We start from the raw sequence: 11,498 nt of genomic DNA on the forward strand, positions 1-11,498 counted from the left end.
CAATCTTGTACTGCTCGGACTTTGGCTGGTTCCGTGGCAACTCCCTGAACACTGATGCGATGCCCGAGGTATGACAATTGATTCTGACCGAAAGAACACTTGGAACGTTTCACAATCCACTGGTCTCTGTGCAGTGACTGAAGGACCTGACGGAGGTGTTGCACGTTCTCGTCTAAAGTTTTGCTGAATACAAGGATGTCGTCAAAGAAGGATAATGCGCAGACACGGTTTACTGTTTTCAGGGTTTCACCGATGGCGCCGTTGAATGTAGTCGGTCCTCCCGCCAGGCCAAAAGAAAGCACCTTGAATTCAAAATGGCCCGAGTGTGTTTGGAACGCTGTCTTGTACTCTTCTCCCTTAGCCAATCGTATCTGATGATACCCTGCCCGCAAGTCCAGCTTGGAAAACCACACCGCCCCATGGAGTTCATCGAGCAGTTCATCGATCACAGGAATGGGGAATTTCCCAATGTATGTCATGGCGTTGAGATATCTATAATCAATGCATAGGCGCCAGGTGACGTCTTTCTTCTTCACCAAAATTACTGGTGATGCGAATGGGCTGGTACTTCTCTAGATAACCCCTTGCCTCAGCAGCTCTACAATTTGTCGCTCAATCTCATTCTTATGTTCAGGTTTGTGACGGTAGGGTCTGATATTCAGAGGTTGAGCTCCTTCTATAAGAGGAATAGTGTGGTCGCGGGAACGCCGTGGTGGGAGGCCCTTAGGTTCCTGGAACAGATCTTCGAACTCCAGCAACACCTGTTGAATGCAGTCAGGTATTGGGTTCTGGTCAGGATGTACGGCATCACTTTCGATCAGATAGAGTTGCACCGCATGGGACAGTGCTCCCGCTTGATACAAGGCCATCAACTGAGCATTGTTAATGGTGGAGCAAGTGGCTGCGGACCCGTGCCCTTGGAGAAAAACTGGTCCTGAGGTGGTGGACAGAACCAGAGTCTTTCTCTTCCAGTCTACTGCCATAGGACTATGCACCTCGAGCCAATGCATGCCTAAGATGGCATCATAAGTGCCCAGTGGAAGGACCGTCATTTCAATGGTAAACTCATGGCCCTGGGATGACCATGCGCAATCCGGAATGCTGGTATAACAACAGAGCTCACCTCCATCTGCGACCTTTACCCGGCAAGGTCTGGGCATCCGCTGCACTCCTGTCAGCTTAGCAGCAAGTTGTTCGTTGAGGAATGAGGTGGAACTGCCCGAATCTACCAACATAAGGACTTCCTGATTCTGAATCCAAGCATGCAGCTGGAATGCCTTTGGAGCAACACCATCTGTGAGGGCATGACGAGATATAGCCATGGCCGTCTCCGGTGGCTGCCAGCTTGGTGAAGTATATTCAGGCTCACTGTTGGTGTCGAGACCGAAAAGCTCCAACAGTTCTTCCACCACGTGAAGTTGTACAGACGTGGGACAAAAGTGATCATGCCCCCACCGCTCTCCACACTTGAAGCAAAGTCCGCGTGCACGACGGTACTCGCGCAGGGCCTTGAGCTTGCTGGGATCACCGCGATTTGTTTCTGTTGCTCTTGCGGCCTCTGTACCACGCCGATCCGAAGCAGCAATGTTGTGCACAGGAGCAACTGGGCCTGTCCGCGCTGGTGGTGTAGGAAGCGGTAACGGCACACTTTGTCGTGATGCAGGGTTCGCCGCACGCTGGCTCGAGTTGGTGTAAGAGCCCCGGTGCGCGCAGTCGGCCACCTCTTCTTGCAGTAAGGCGAGGGAACACGTCGTATCGAGGTCGGGTGGTCGCTGCACCATCACCACCGCTCGAATGTCCGCTCGCAACCCCTCAACAAAATGAGTAAGATGATAGTAAGGATGTGTAGTATCAGAATAAGCTGCTAAATGACTAATAATCATTTCAAATTGTTCTATGTATTCAGCGACAGATCCTGTCTGACGAATGGTGTAAAATTGTCGAATGAGTAATTGGTGGCGATCGTGCCCGAATCGAATACACAGGAGAGAGGAGAATGACTCCCAGTCAAGACCAGCCAATTTTTTCTGGACAAACTATAACCACACTGAAGCAGGGCCAGTGAAATTCAGTGAAGCCATAGGGACCCAATGAGTCTCCTGGATGTTGAACATGGTAAAATACTGCTCATAGAGTGTGCGCCATAGGTGAGGATTTGACTGGCGTGTGTGAACAGTGAGGGCAGCGATAGAGGTGATTGGGGGTGGAACTGACCGTTGGCCGGGAGGGGCACCGGTGCCTGCCCCCGATGTAGATGAAGCTCGCCGTGGTCCCTTGACCTTTGTGGATGCGTTCCCACGTCAGGGCCGGTGCCGGGGAGACCACCGCCCGTCGCGCCTGGGATGGTCGGAGCGGCCTTGACGGTCGCCTCCATGTCTTGGAACACGTCCGCGTCGCACGCTTGCTGCAGATCGGAGACCATAGCAGCGAGGTCGCCGACTCGCTTCTCCAGATCGGGACGCCAGGACAGTAGGTCGTCGATCTTCGTTGTCTGGGCCTGCATCGCGGCGGTGTTGGCGTCGAGCGAGTTCCGGAGTGAATCGAGGAAGCTCTTGACGGCCGGATCCATCTCTTCGAGCTGTTGACGACCTTGGCGAAGCCATCGGGTTTCGATGAACTGCGCCAGTGGAGAGGGCCAAGGATCGAGGGCATCTCTGATACCAGATGTTAGGATACAGCAGTGGATAATCGATCTAGAGTGGCTCTCTGAAGTAGTAGCTCGTACAAGATGAATTACAAGGATCGATTGCCCTCAAATTGGTGAAGAACAGGGAAGGGGAAAGTAGCAGGTAGCCACCGCCGTTGCCTTTTCTAATCCTCCGGATGCCCGTCTCGCTGGCCACCAGAGGTTAAGTAGGAGCTAGCTACCGGGTCCACTCAGGTCCACTCGTCAGCGGGTTTGGTCGGCGCTGGCGAGTGGGTCACGGTGCTCCTGCAGGTGGGGTCGTCTTGCCAGTCCCCACATAATACTCCATACTGGATTATCTGCAACTGAACCAATATTTTGAATAGCGCGCTATTTCGCCGTTATAACGCGGTTATAGCATATTTGGAAGGGAGACGATACGTTTTGGCAAAATCGGACGCTACGGTGCTAATCGCGTAATTAACGCGCTACACGCTATAACTTTGTAACGTTACAACGTGCAGATGAGCGGTGGCGGCAATATCTTGAGCAGCCCAGCAGGCCCAGCAGGCCAAAAGCCCAAAACCAACCCACGACCGACCACTAGCTTTCTCACTTATTCTCCCACGAGACCTAACTGGCTAACCCTAGTTCTCACTTCTCATCCCCTTCCCAGTTCCCAGCCCAGATGAGCAGCGGCGGCGGCGGCGACGGCGACGGCAACATCTGGTCGTGAGCGCAGGCAGCGGCAAGATCTAGTCATCAGCGCGGCGGCAATATCTTGAGCAGCGGCGACAGCATCATCTCGCCGCGGCAGCGTCCTCCATCTCGACTCCATCCTACACCGACGGGCGATGTCAACCACACCGTCGGCAAGTCAACCACCAAGTAATCAAGCATCCACACCGTCGCATACCCACTTTCCCTTGAGCCATCTCCATGCCCTCCCCGTCTCTTGCTATGCCGCTGGCAAGAGCACCACCAGATGAATGCCGACAAGAGCACCAACAAAGGGAAGTAGGATTCAGAAGGAGATCCCTGTATATTCATAGAAAGATGTTGATTTCCTCAATATGGTTTGCAGTTTGACTAATTGACTGTGTATATTTGTGTGTATCTGAGTTATCAGGCCATATAGTACTGAACTGAACTATAGTAACAAGAGTAACTTGTGTTAATGCTTGGATGGGCCGATTTTACTCTATACTAAAGATATATGTACTGCACTGAAGACGTAGGCATTGCTAATTTGATATATAATTTGTCTGATTGTAGGCGTTGGTGCTTCAAGCGCAGCATCAACGGTACAAGGAGAAGCTGCCGTTGTGAATGTGAAATCAAAAGACCCAGGATGGAAATATTGCATTTGTCCTGATGAAAACAAGAGGAATTCTTTGAAGTGCATTTTCTGTCATCATGTGTACACCAATGGTATTACTCGAATCAAGCTCCACCTTGCAAACATTCCAACTTCCAGTGTTGTTCCCTGTACAAAAGTGCCAGCTGATGTAAGGGATGAAATGACTGAGTTTTTGACAAAGAAGGGTGATAAAAAGGCAGAAAAATTTTTGGAGCAGAAGAGGATTAGAAGTGAAGTGGACTTGAGCCACTCAGAGGGGGAGGGTTCAAATGATGAGGATGGCAGAAGAAATTATGTTGTTATGCTTAAGTCAGCGAGAGGCAAAACATCTAAATCCTCAGGTGGGCCTATGGAAAAATTCTGCCAACTATCACCTGAAGATGCTATAGCTGCAAGGAAGGCAAAATCTAGTGAGAGCATTCAATTAAAGCTGACAACTGGGGAGAGATTGAAGAAAAGGAACCGTGCTTGTGAGTACATATGCCAGTTCTTCTATGAAGCATGCATTCCCTTCAATTCAGTCACACTTCCAAGCTTTTCCCTTATGCTTCAGTCAATTGGACAATACGGCGAAGACTTGCCAGGTCCTAGTCCTTATGAAATGGGTGGCCCATTCTTGAAGAAGAGGAAGAAGAAAGTGATGGAATCCTTCAAGGCTCACAGGGAAGCTTGGGAGCTCACTGGGTGTACAATCATGACAGATGCGTGGACCGACATAAGAGGAAGAGGGGTAATGAATTTGGTAGTCCATAGTGCATATGGTGTGGGTTTTTTCGATTCTTTTGATTGTTCAGCTGTGAAGAAAGATGGCAAGTACATCTTTGACCTTGTAGATGATTGCATTGAAGAGATTGGGGAGAAACATGTAGTTCAAGTGGTGACTGATAATGCAAGTGTGAATCAAGCAGCATCTACATTGTTGAATGCAAAGCGGCCCAACATATTCTGGAATGGTTGTGCTGCCCATTGTATTGATTTGATGCTAGAGGACGTCGGTAAGCTGCCATCAGTTGACTCCACTATTACAAAAGCTAGAGCTGTGACAGTTTTCCTTTATGCACACACAAGGGTTTTGAGCCTAATGAGGGAGTTCCTTGGGAAAGATCTGGTTAGGTTCGGTATTACTAGGTTTGCTACAACATACTTAAACTTGAAGAGCATGTTGGATAACAAGAAGCAACTCCAGAAGCTATTTAGATCAGATCAACTTGATGAAATGGGCTATCTAAAAAAGGTTAAAGGAAGGGAAGCCAAAAAAACTGTGCGCTCTGAATTTTTTTGGAGAGGAGTAGATATTGTCGTGAAGTTCCTTGAACCATTGGCTAACTTGCTAAGGAGAATGGACAGCGATGTACCAGCTATGGGATTCATATACGGCGCCTTTTTGGATGCAAAGAAAGATATCTCAGCCAAGTTTGAAAATGAACAACAAGAATCTTGTTTTCAAGAAGTGTTGGATATAGTGGATAAAAGATGGGACAACAAATTGAAGAGGCCACTACATAGGGCTGGATACTTCTTAAATCCATACTACTTTTATGAAAACAAGCTACAAATTTTGTTGGATCCAACATTTAAAGATGGGGTTGTCAGTTGCATGGGAAAAATGGTGGAAGATGTTCGCCTTCAAGACAAAATCATAGATGAACTCAAGGCATATCAAGGTGAAGAGGGGTCATTTGGAAGAGACATTGCTAAAAGGCAGCGGAAAAACAAAAACTTTGATCCAGGTGCATATTTACATTTTAACTTTTTCTCCATTCTCATATCAGAACTTGCAATGGTTTCTTAACTCCGATTTTTACTCTTAATGAAGTTGATTGGTGGTCCAATCATGGGTCAAGTGCACCAAATCTCAGGGTATTGGCGATGCGGATTTTGAGTTTGACATGCAGCTCCTCGGCTTGTGAGAGGAATTTCAGTGTTTTTCAGCAGGTCAGAAAGATGCATGCCATATGTCAACTTGTTTATTGTCACATTAGAAGGACAACCCAGTATCTTTGCCATACTTTTCTTGCATTTGTTTACTTGTTTTTTCATACTAAGAAATCAATGCTCTAATCCCATCACCTACAGATTCACACAAAAAGACGCAGTAGGCTACTTCATGACAAAATGAGAGACCTTGTGTTCATCAAGTTCAACTCCAAACTAAAGGAAAAGAGAGGGATGAAAAACAGGGACCCAATTGAGGACCACACATTTGTAGATATTGTAGAAGATGAAGGTAATGAGTGGATTACTGGTGTTGTGTCTGTTGAAGGAGTGCAAACAGGAGTTGAACCTGGAGATGTACAAGTTGCACAATCAACATCAGGAGGAGAAGTTGCTCCATCAAAAAGAAAGATAGTGTCTCAATCTCGTCCTAGGAAGAAGAAGAAGTTGCTTCCTATTTATCGTGATGATGAGTTGCAATCAGCTGAGTCTTCTTCTGAATCGGAAGATGATGAAATGCATTTACCAGTGAGTGATTCTGAATAATTTGATTGTGCTATGTTGTAATGTTGTCCCCTTCGGTGGCTATTGATGTAGACTATCTTAAAACTCGTGTGTTATTTTGTGTTGTATTGTTGCTGCCCCGGTGGCTGTTCATGTTAGAGACTCTTAAACTATGGCTGTTGAGTGTTGATGTTTGAGACTTACTATTTTTATGTACTGGATTTGGCCCTTATGCATATATTGCTTGCTCCTATGAAATATTTAGTTGCTTAAATACTTTATTTCTAGATATATTTGATTTTTTTTCCAAACGCTATTTTGAAATATAGCACGCTATTAACGCGCTATAACTTGTGTAGCATTTAGAGAAGGGCCTCGCTATATTTTGTAGCGCGCTATTTAAAATATTGAGCTGAACCCTGTCCATCCTCTCTACGGATCCTTGCACCAAACTCTTGTTCCCTCTGAGTAATTGATTGGCTAGCGCTTCTCCCTTTTTATCCAGAATGGCACGCACTAACTCCGCAGTTTAGGCACACATATTGTCATCTCCGTTGTCTAGGAGTACCAATTATGTATCTCTTCTCACTAGTGACATGCACTAACTCCAGAGCTTCGGTACATGTTGTCATCTCCGTATGGCCGCCAATGGGGAGCCAAAGAAGCCAGGCCACCACATGCGGTCTTCCGCCACATTATCTAGACCTTGTAACCTCAAAACCTCCTCGTAACCATCGTGGCCTATGCACAGCTAGCTTTGGACGCTGTCCAAGATGCAGTGCCAAAATGCCAGGAACAACACAAAGGCACAAATGGCAACAACGATGGCATCTTGGCGCCTTGCACGTCCCACCAACACGCAATCCTAGGGCAGCTAGCTAAGTCAAATAGTGGAAACCTCAGCGCCTGCCGCAGCTATAAATCCGCCGGCCTCTTGGAGCGAGCCGATCGATCGAGCTCAGGGCCATGGCGAGCTGCTTCTGCGGCACGAGCGCGGGGCGGCGGGGCCAGTTCGTGAAGCTGGTGTTCCCCGGCGGGCACGTGGAGCTGCTGGACCGGCCGGTGCTGGCGGCGGAGGTGATGTCGCAGCACCCGCGGTTCTGCGTGGCGCGGCCCGACGTGTTCCGCGAGCCCGTCGGCGCGGTGGCCGCGCCCAACACCATGCTCCACCTTGGGCACAAGTACTACGTCGTGCCCAAGAGCACCGTCCGGAGGCTGCTCAAGTACTCCTCGTCCTCCTCCCACAGCGCCGGCGGCGGGCGCGGCAGCGTGTCGCTGAGGAGGCACCTGGCTAGGCCCGACGGCTATGACAGGGCCCACAAGGACGGCGGCAAGAAGTGGTTCGGCTGGGCCGTGGGCGGCGAAGCCAGGGCGCCCCAGATGCCTCCTCAGGAGGTGGGCGTCAGTCATGGCAGTGAAGAAGAAGCGGGCAGGGTGGTACGTGTGAAAGACACCAAGGAGAAGGGGAGGGGTGCCAAAGGGGAGTCGCCGGGACGGCGGCGGCGGCGGCCGGTTGCTTCGCCGGCTGATTCGGCGTCCTATTCCTGGCAGCCTAGCCTTCACAGCATAACTGAAGAATAGTCGTGTACCGTATGTGTGGGCCCACTTTGTATGCAAGGAGAATGTGCATAAGACAAGTGTATCCGTGTATGTCATTTGCCGGTGATTCTAATCATTTGATGCCGGAGTGAGTCTCCGAGTTATCTAGCCTGCAGCTGCAGGATTGGATGTCTTGTACATTAGAGAACGGTTGCTGAACTCTTTCTACTTTGCTTAACCTGAGTATTTCATTCGTTGCATCCTCACTGCAGCTTATTTCTTTGTTTGTAGGTGTACCGACCGGTGCCGTTGTGTTTGGTTGAGCTGCAGATTCTGAAAAAGCTGTTGTGAGTTATGAAAAATCTGTTGTGAACTTTCAGCCGTGGAATAGCTGGAAGTTGTTGGGTTAAAACAATTGTGAAACTATAGATTTTGCTATGAATGGTCGCTTATATATGCTATTTAACCGTAATACAGTAATCTGCACATTGCTAGGCAATGAAACGACAATCTTGCGAAGGGAAATTATGACAATGCAGATGATTCATAGTTAAAACATGCACAATTCAACCATTATACTTTGATGTTCCATACATCTAAATAGATGTGGCCCCATAATATCATAATAGATTTGGACCATACAAAACACATATGGTTCGCATGATGATGACCTCCATCAATCAATCAACATAGCTAAACTATGTTGCCATCACAAGACAAGCGTCAACTATCCTACTATGAATATTGTTCATGATACCTTCATTCTCCTATGTTGCCAACGGGTTCGCATGATGATGACCTCCATCAATCAAATGCACTAGAGAGCTGCAATATGCATCAACTAGTAATCAAATTGTACTCACAATACAGAAAGTTCCTGTGAAGGTCGGGCTACATGGAACCCTTTATCCTCCTCCCTTCAATATTGCTTTGAGATGTGTGCTCTCCAACTAACTTACTATATCAAAATTTCTCTTTTTTGTTTCTCTCAAATCAAACAACATATGGACTTTAAACTTTGTAGATCAAACAAACTTTAGAACTTCAATGTGTGACAAAACTTCCGGATTTTTTGGTTCGAGATAAATATATAAAAAAGTTATTTTGTTTGATTAAAAATTATTTTAAGAATTTAAAATGCATGAAAAAATCCAAAAGTTTTTTCCCGCATTGTAGTTAGAATGTTTTATTGTCATGCAAAGTTTGAAGTTTCGTTTGAGAGAAACAAAAAAGACAAATGTGCATGCACGGATCACGATCCAGAAATGGATGGCTAAGATAAGAGGTACCATGAGCTCGACCTACAGAAAACCACACTCCTCACAATATCCAATCTATAGCTATTAATCATTAAATCACAAAAAACAGACAAAAATGCATGAACAAAGGAGGATGAAGGGAGGAGGGGCGAAAGGAGGAGACAGGAGGCCCGGTGCCGGACCACAACCGTTGTGCACAGAGAAGGTGAACAAAGGAGTTAGGGGAAGAAGGGAGGGGAGGCAGAGATGGGAGGGGTAGTTCGTTGGTGCCGGCCGACCGGCTGGACCTAGGTCGCCTAGGACAGGGAGGAAAGAGAAGAGGGATGGAAGTGTTGGGGATCGTAGCAGAAATTTAAAAAATTTCTATGCATCACCAAGATCAATCTATGGAGTCATCTAGCAACGAGAGAGAGAGAGGAGTGCATCTACATACCCTTGTAGATCGCGATGCGGAAGCGTTACAAGAACGCAGATGAAGGAGTCGTACTCGCAGCGATTCATATCGCGGTTGATTCCGATCTAAGCGCCGAACAACGACGCCTCCGCTTTCAACACACGTACAGCCCGGGGACGTCTCCTCCTTCTTGATCCAGCAAGGGGAGAGGACAAGTTGAGGAGAGCTCCGACAGCACGACGGCGTGGTGGTGGAGCTTGCAGTTCTCCGACAGGGCTTCGCCAAGCACTACGGAGGAGGAGGAGGTGTTGGGGAGAGAGAGGGCTGCGCCAGGGAACGGGTGCAGCTCCCATGCGCCTCCCTACTATATATAGGGGTGGAAGGGGCTGGTTTCTTGCCCTCCAAGTCCATTGGGGCGTTGGCAAAGGTGGGGGAAAGAAATCCCATCATTTCCCTTCCTCACCGATTGTTATCCCCCTTTTTTAGGGATCTTGATCTTATCCCTTCGGGATATGATCTTATTCCTTCTAAGGGGGGATCTTGGTGCGCCTTGACCAGGGGTGTGGGGCCTTGCCCCCACTACCCACGTTCATGTGGGCCCCCCATGTAGGTGGGCCCCACTCCGGAACCTTCTAGAACCTTCCCGGTACAATACCGAAAAATCCCAAACATTTTCCGGTGGCCAAAATAGGACTTCCCATATATAAATCTTTACCTCCGTACCATTCCGGAACTCCTCGTGACATCAAGGTTATCATCCGGGACTCCGAACAACCTTCGGTAACCACATACAATTTCCCATAACAACTCTAGCGTCACCGAACCTTAAGTGTGTAGACCCTACGGGTTCGGGAACCATGCAGACATGACCGAGACGTTCTCCGGCCAATAACCAACAGCGGGATCTGGATACCCATGTTGGCTCCCACATGTTCCACGGTGATCTCATCGGATGAACCACGATGTCGGGGATTCAATCAATCCCGTATACAATTCCCTTTGTCAATCGGTATGTTACTTGCCCGAGATTCGATCGTCGGTATCCCAATACCTCATTCAATCTCGTTACCGGCAAGTCACTTTACTCGTTCCGTAAAGCTTGATCCCATGGCTAACTCCTTAGTCACATTGAGCTCATTATGATGATGCATTGCCGAGTGGGCCCAGAGATACCTCTCCGTCATACGGAGTGACAAATCCCAGTCTCGATTCGTGCCAACCCAACATACACTTTCGGAGATACCTGTAGTGCACCTTTATAGCCACCCAGTTACGTTGTGACGTTTGGTACACCCAAAGCATTCCTACGGTATCCGGGAGTTGCACAATCTCATGGTCTAAGGAAATGATACTTGACATTAGAAAAGCTCTTAGCAAACGAACTACACGATCTTGTGCTATGCTCAGGATTGGGTCTTGTCCATCACATCATTCTCCTAATGATGTGATCCCGTTATCAATGACATCCAATGTCCATGGTCAGGAAACCATAACCATCTATTGATCAACGAGCTAGTTAACTAGAGGCTTACTAGGGAGATGTTGTGGTCTACGTATTCACACATGTATTACGGTTTCCAGTTAATACAATTATAACATGAACAATAGACAATTATCATGAACAAGGAAATACAATAATAACCATTTTATTATTGCCTCTAGGGCATATTTCCAACAGTCTCCCACTTGCACTAGAGTCAATAATCTAGTTCTTATCACTATGTGATTGTAATGAATCCAACACCCATGGGGTTTGTTCATATCTCGCTTGTGAGAGAGGTTTATTAGTCAATGGGTCTGAACCTTTTAGATCCATGTGTGCTTTACAAATCTCTATGTCATCTTGTAGATGCAGCTACCACGCGCTACTTTGAGCTATTC

This window comes from Triticum urartu, chromosome 7 (genome assembly GCF_003073215.2).
Source record: "Triticum urartu cultivar G1812 chromosome 7, Tu2.1, whole genome shotgun sequence".
NCBI classification, from domain to species: Eukaryota; Viridiplantae; Streptophyta; class Magnoliopsida; order Poales; family Poaceae; genus Triticum; species Triticum urartu.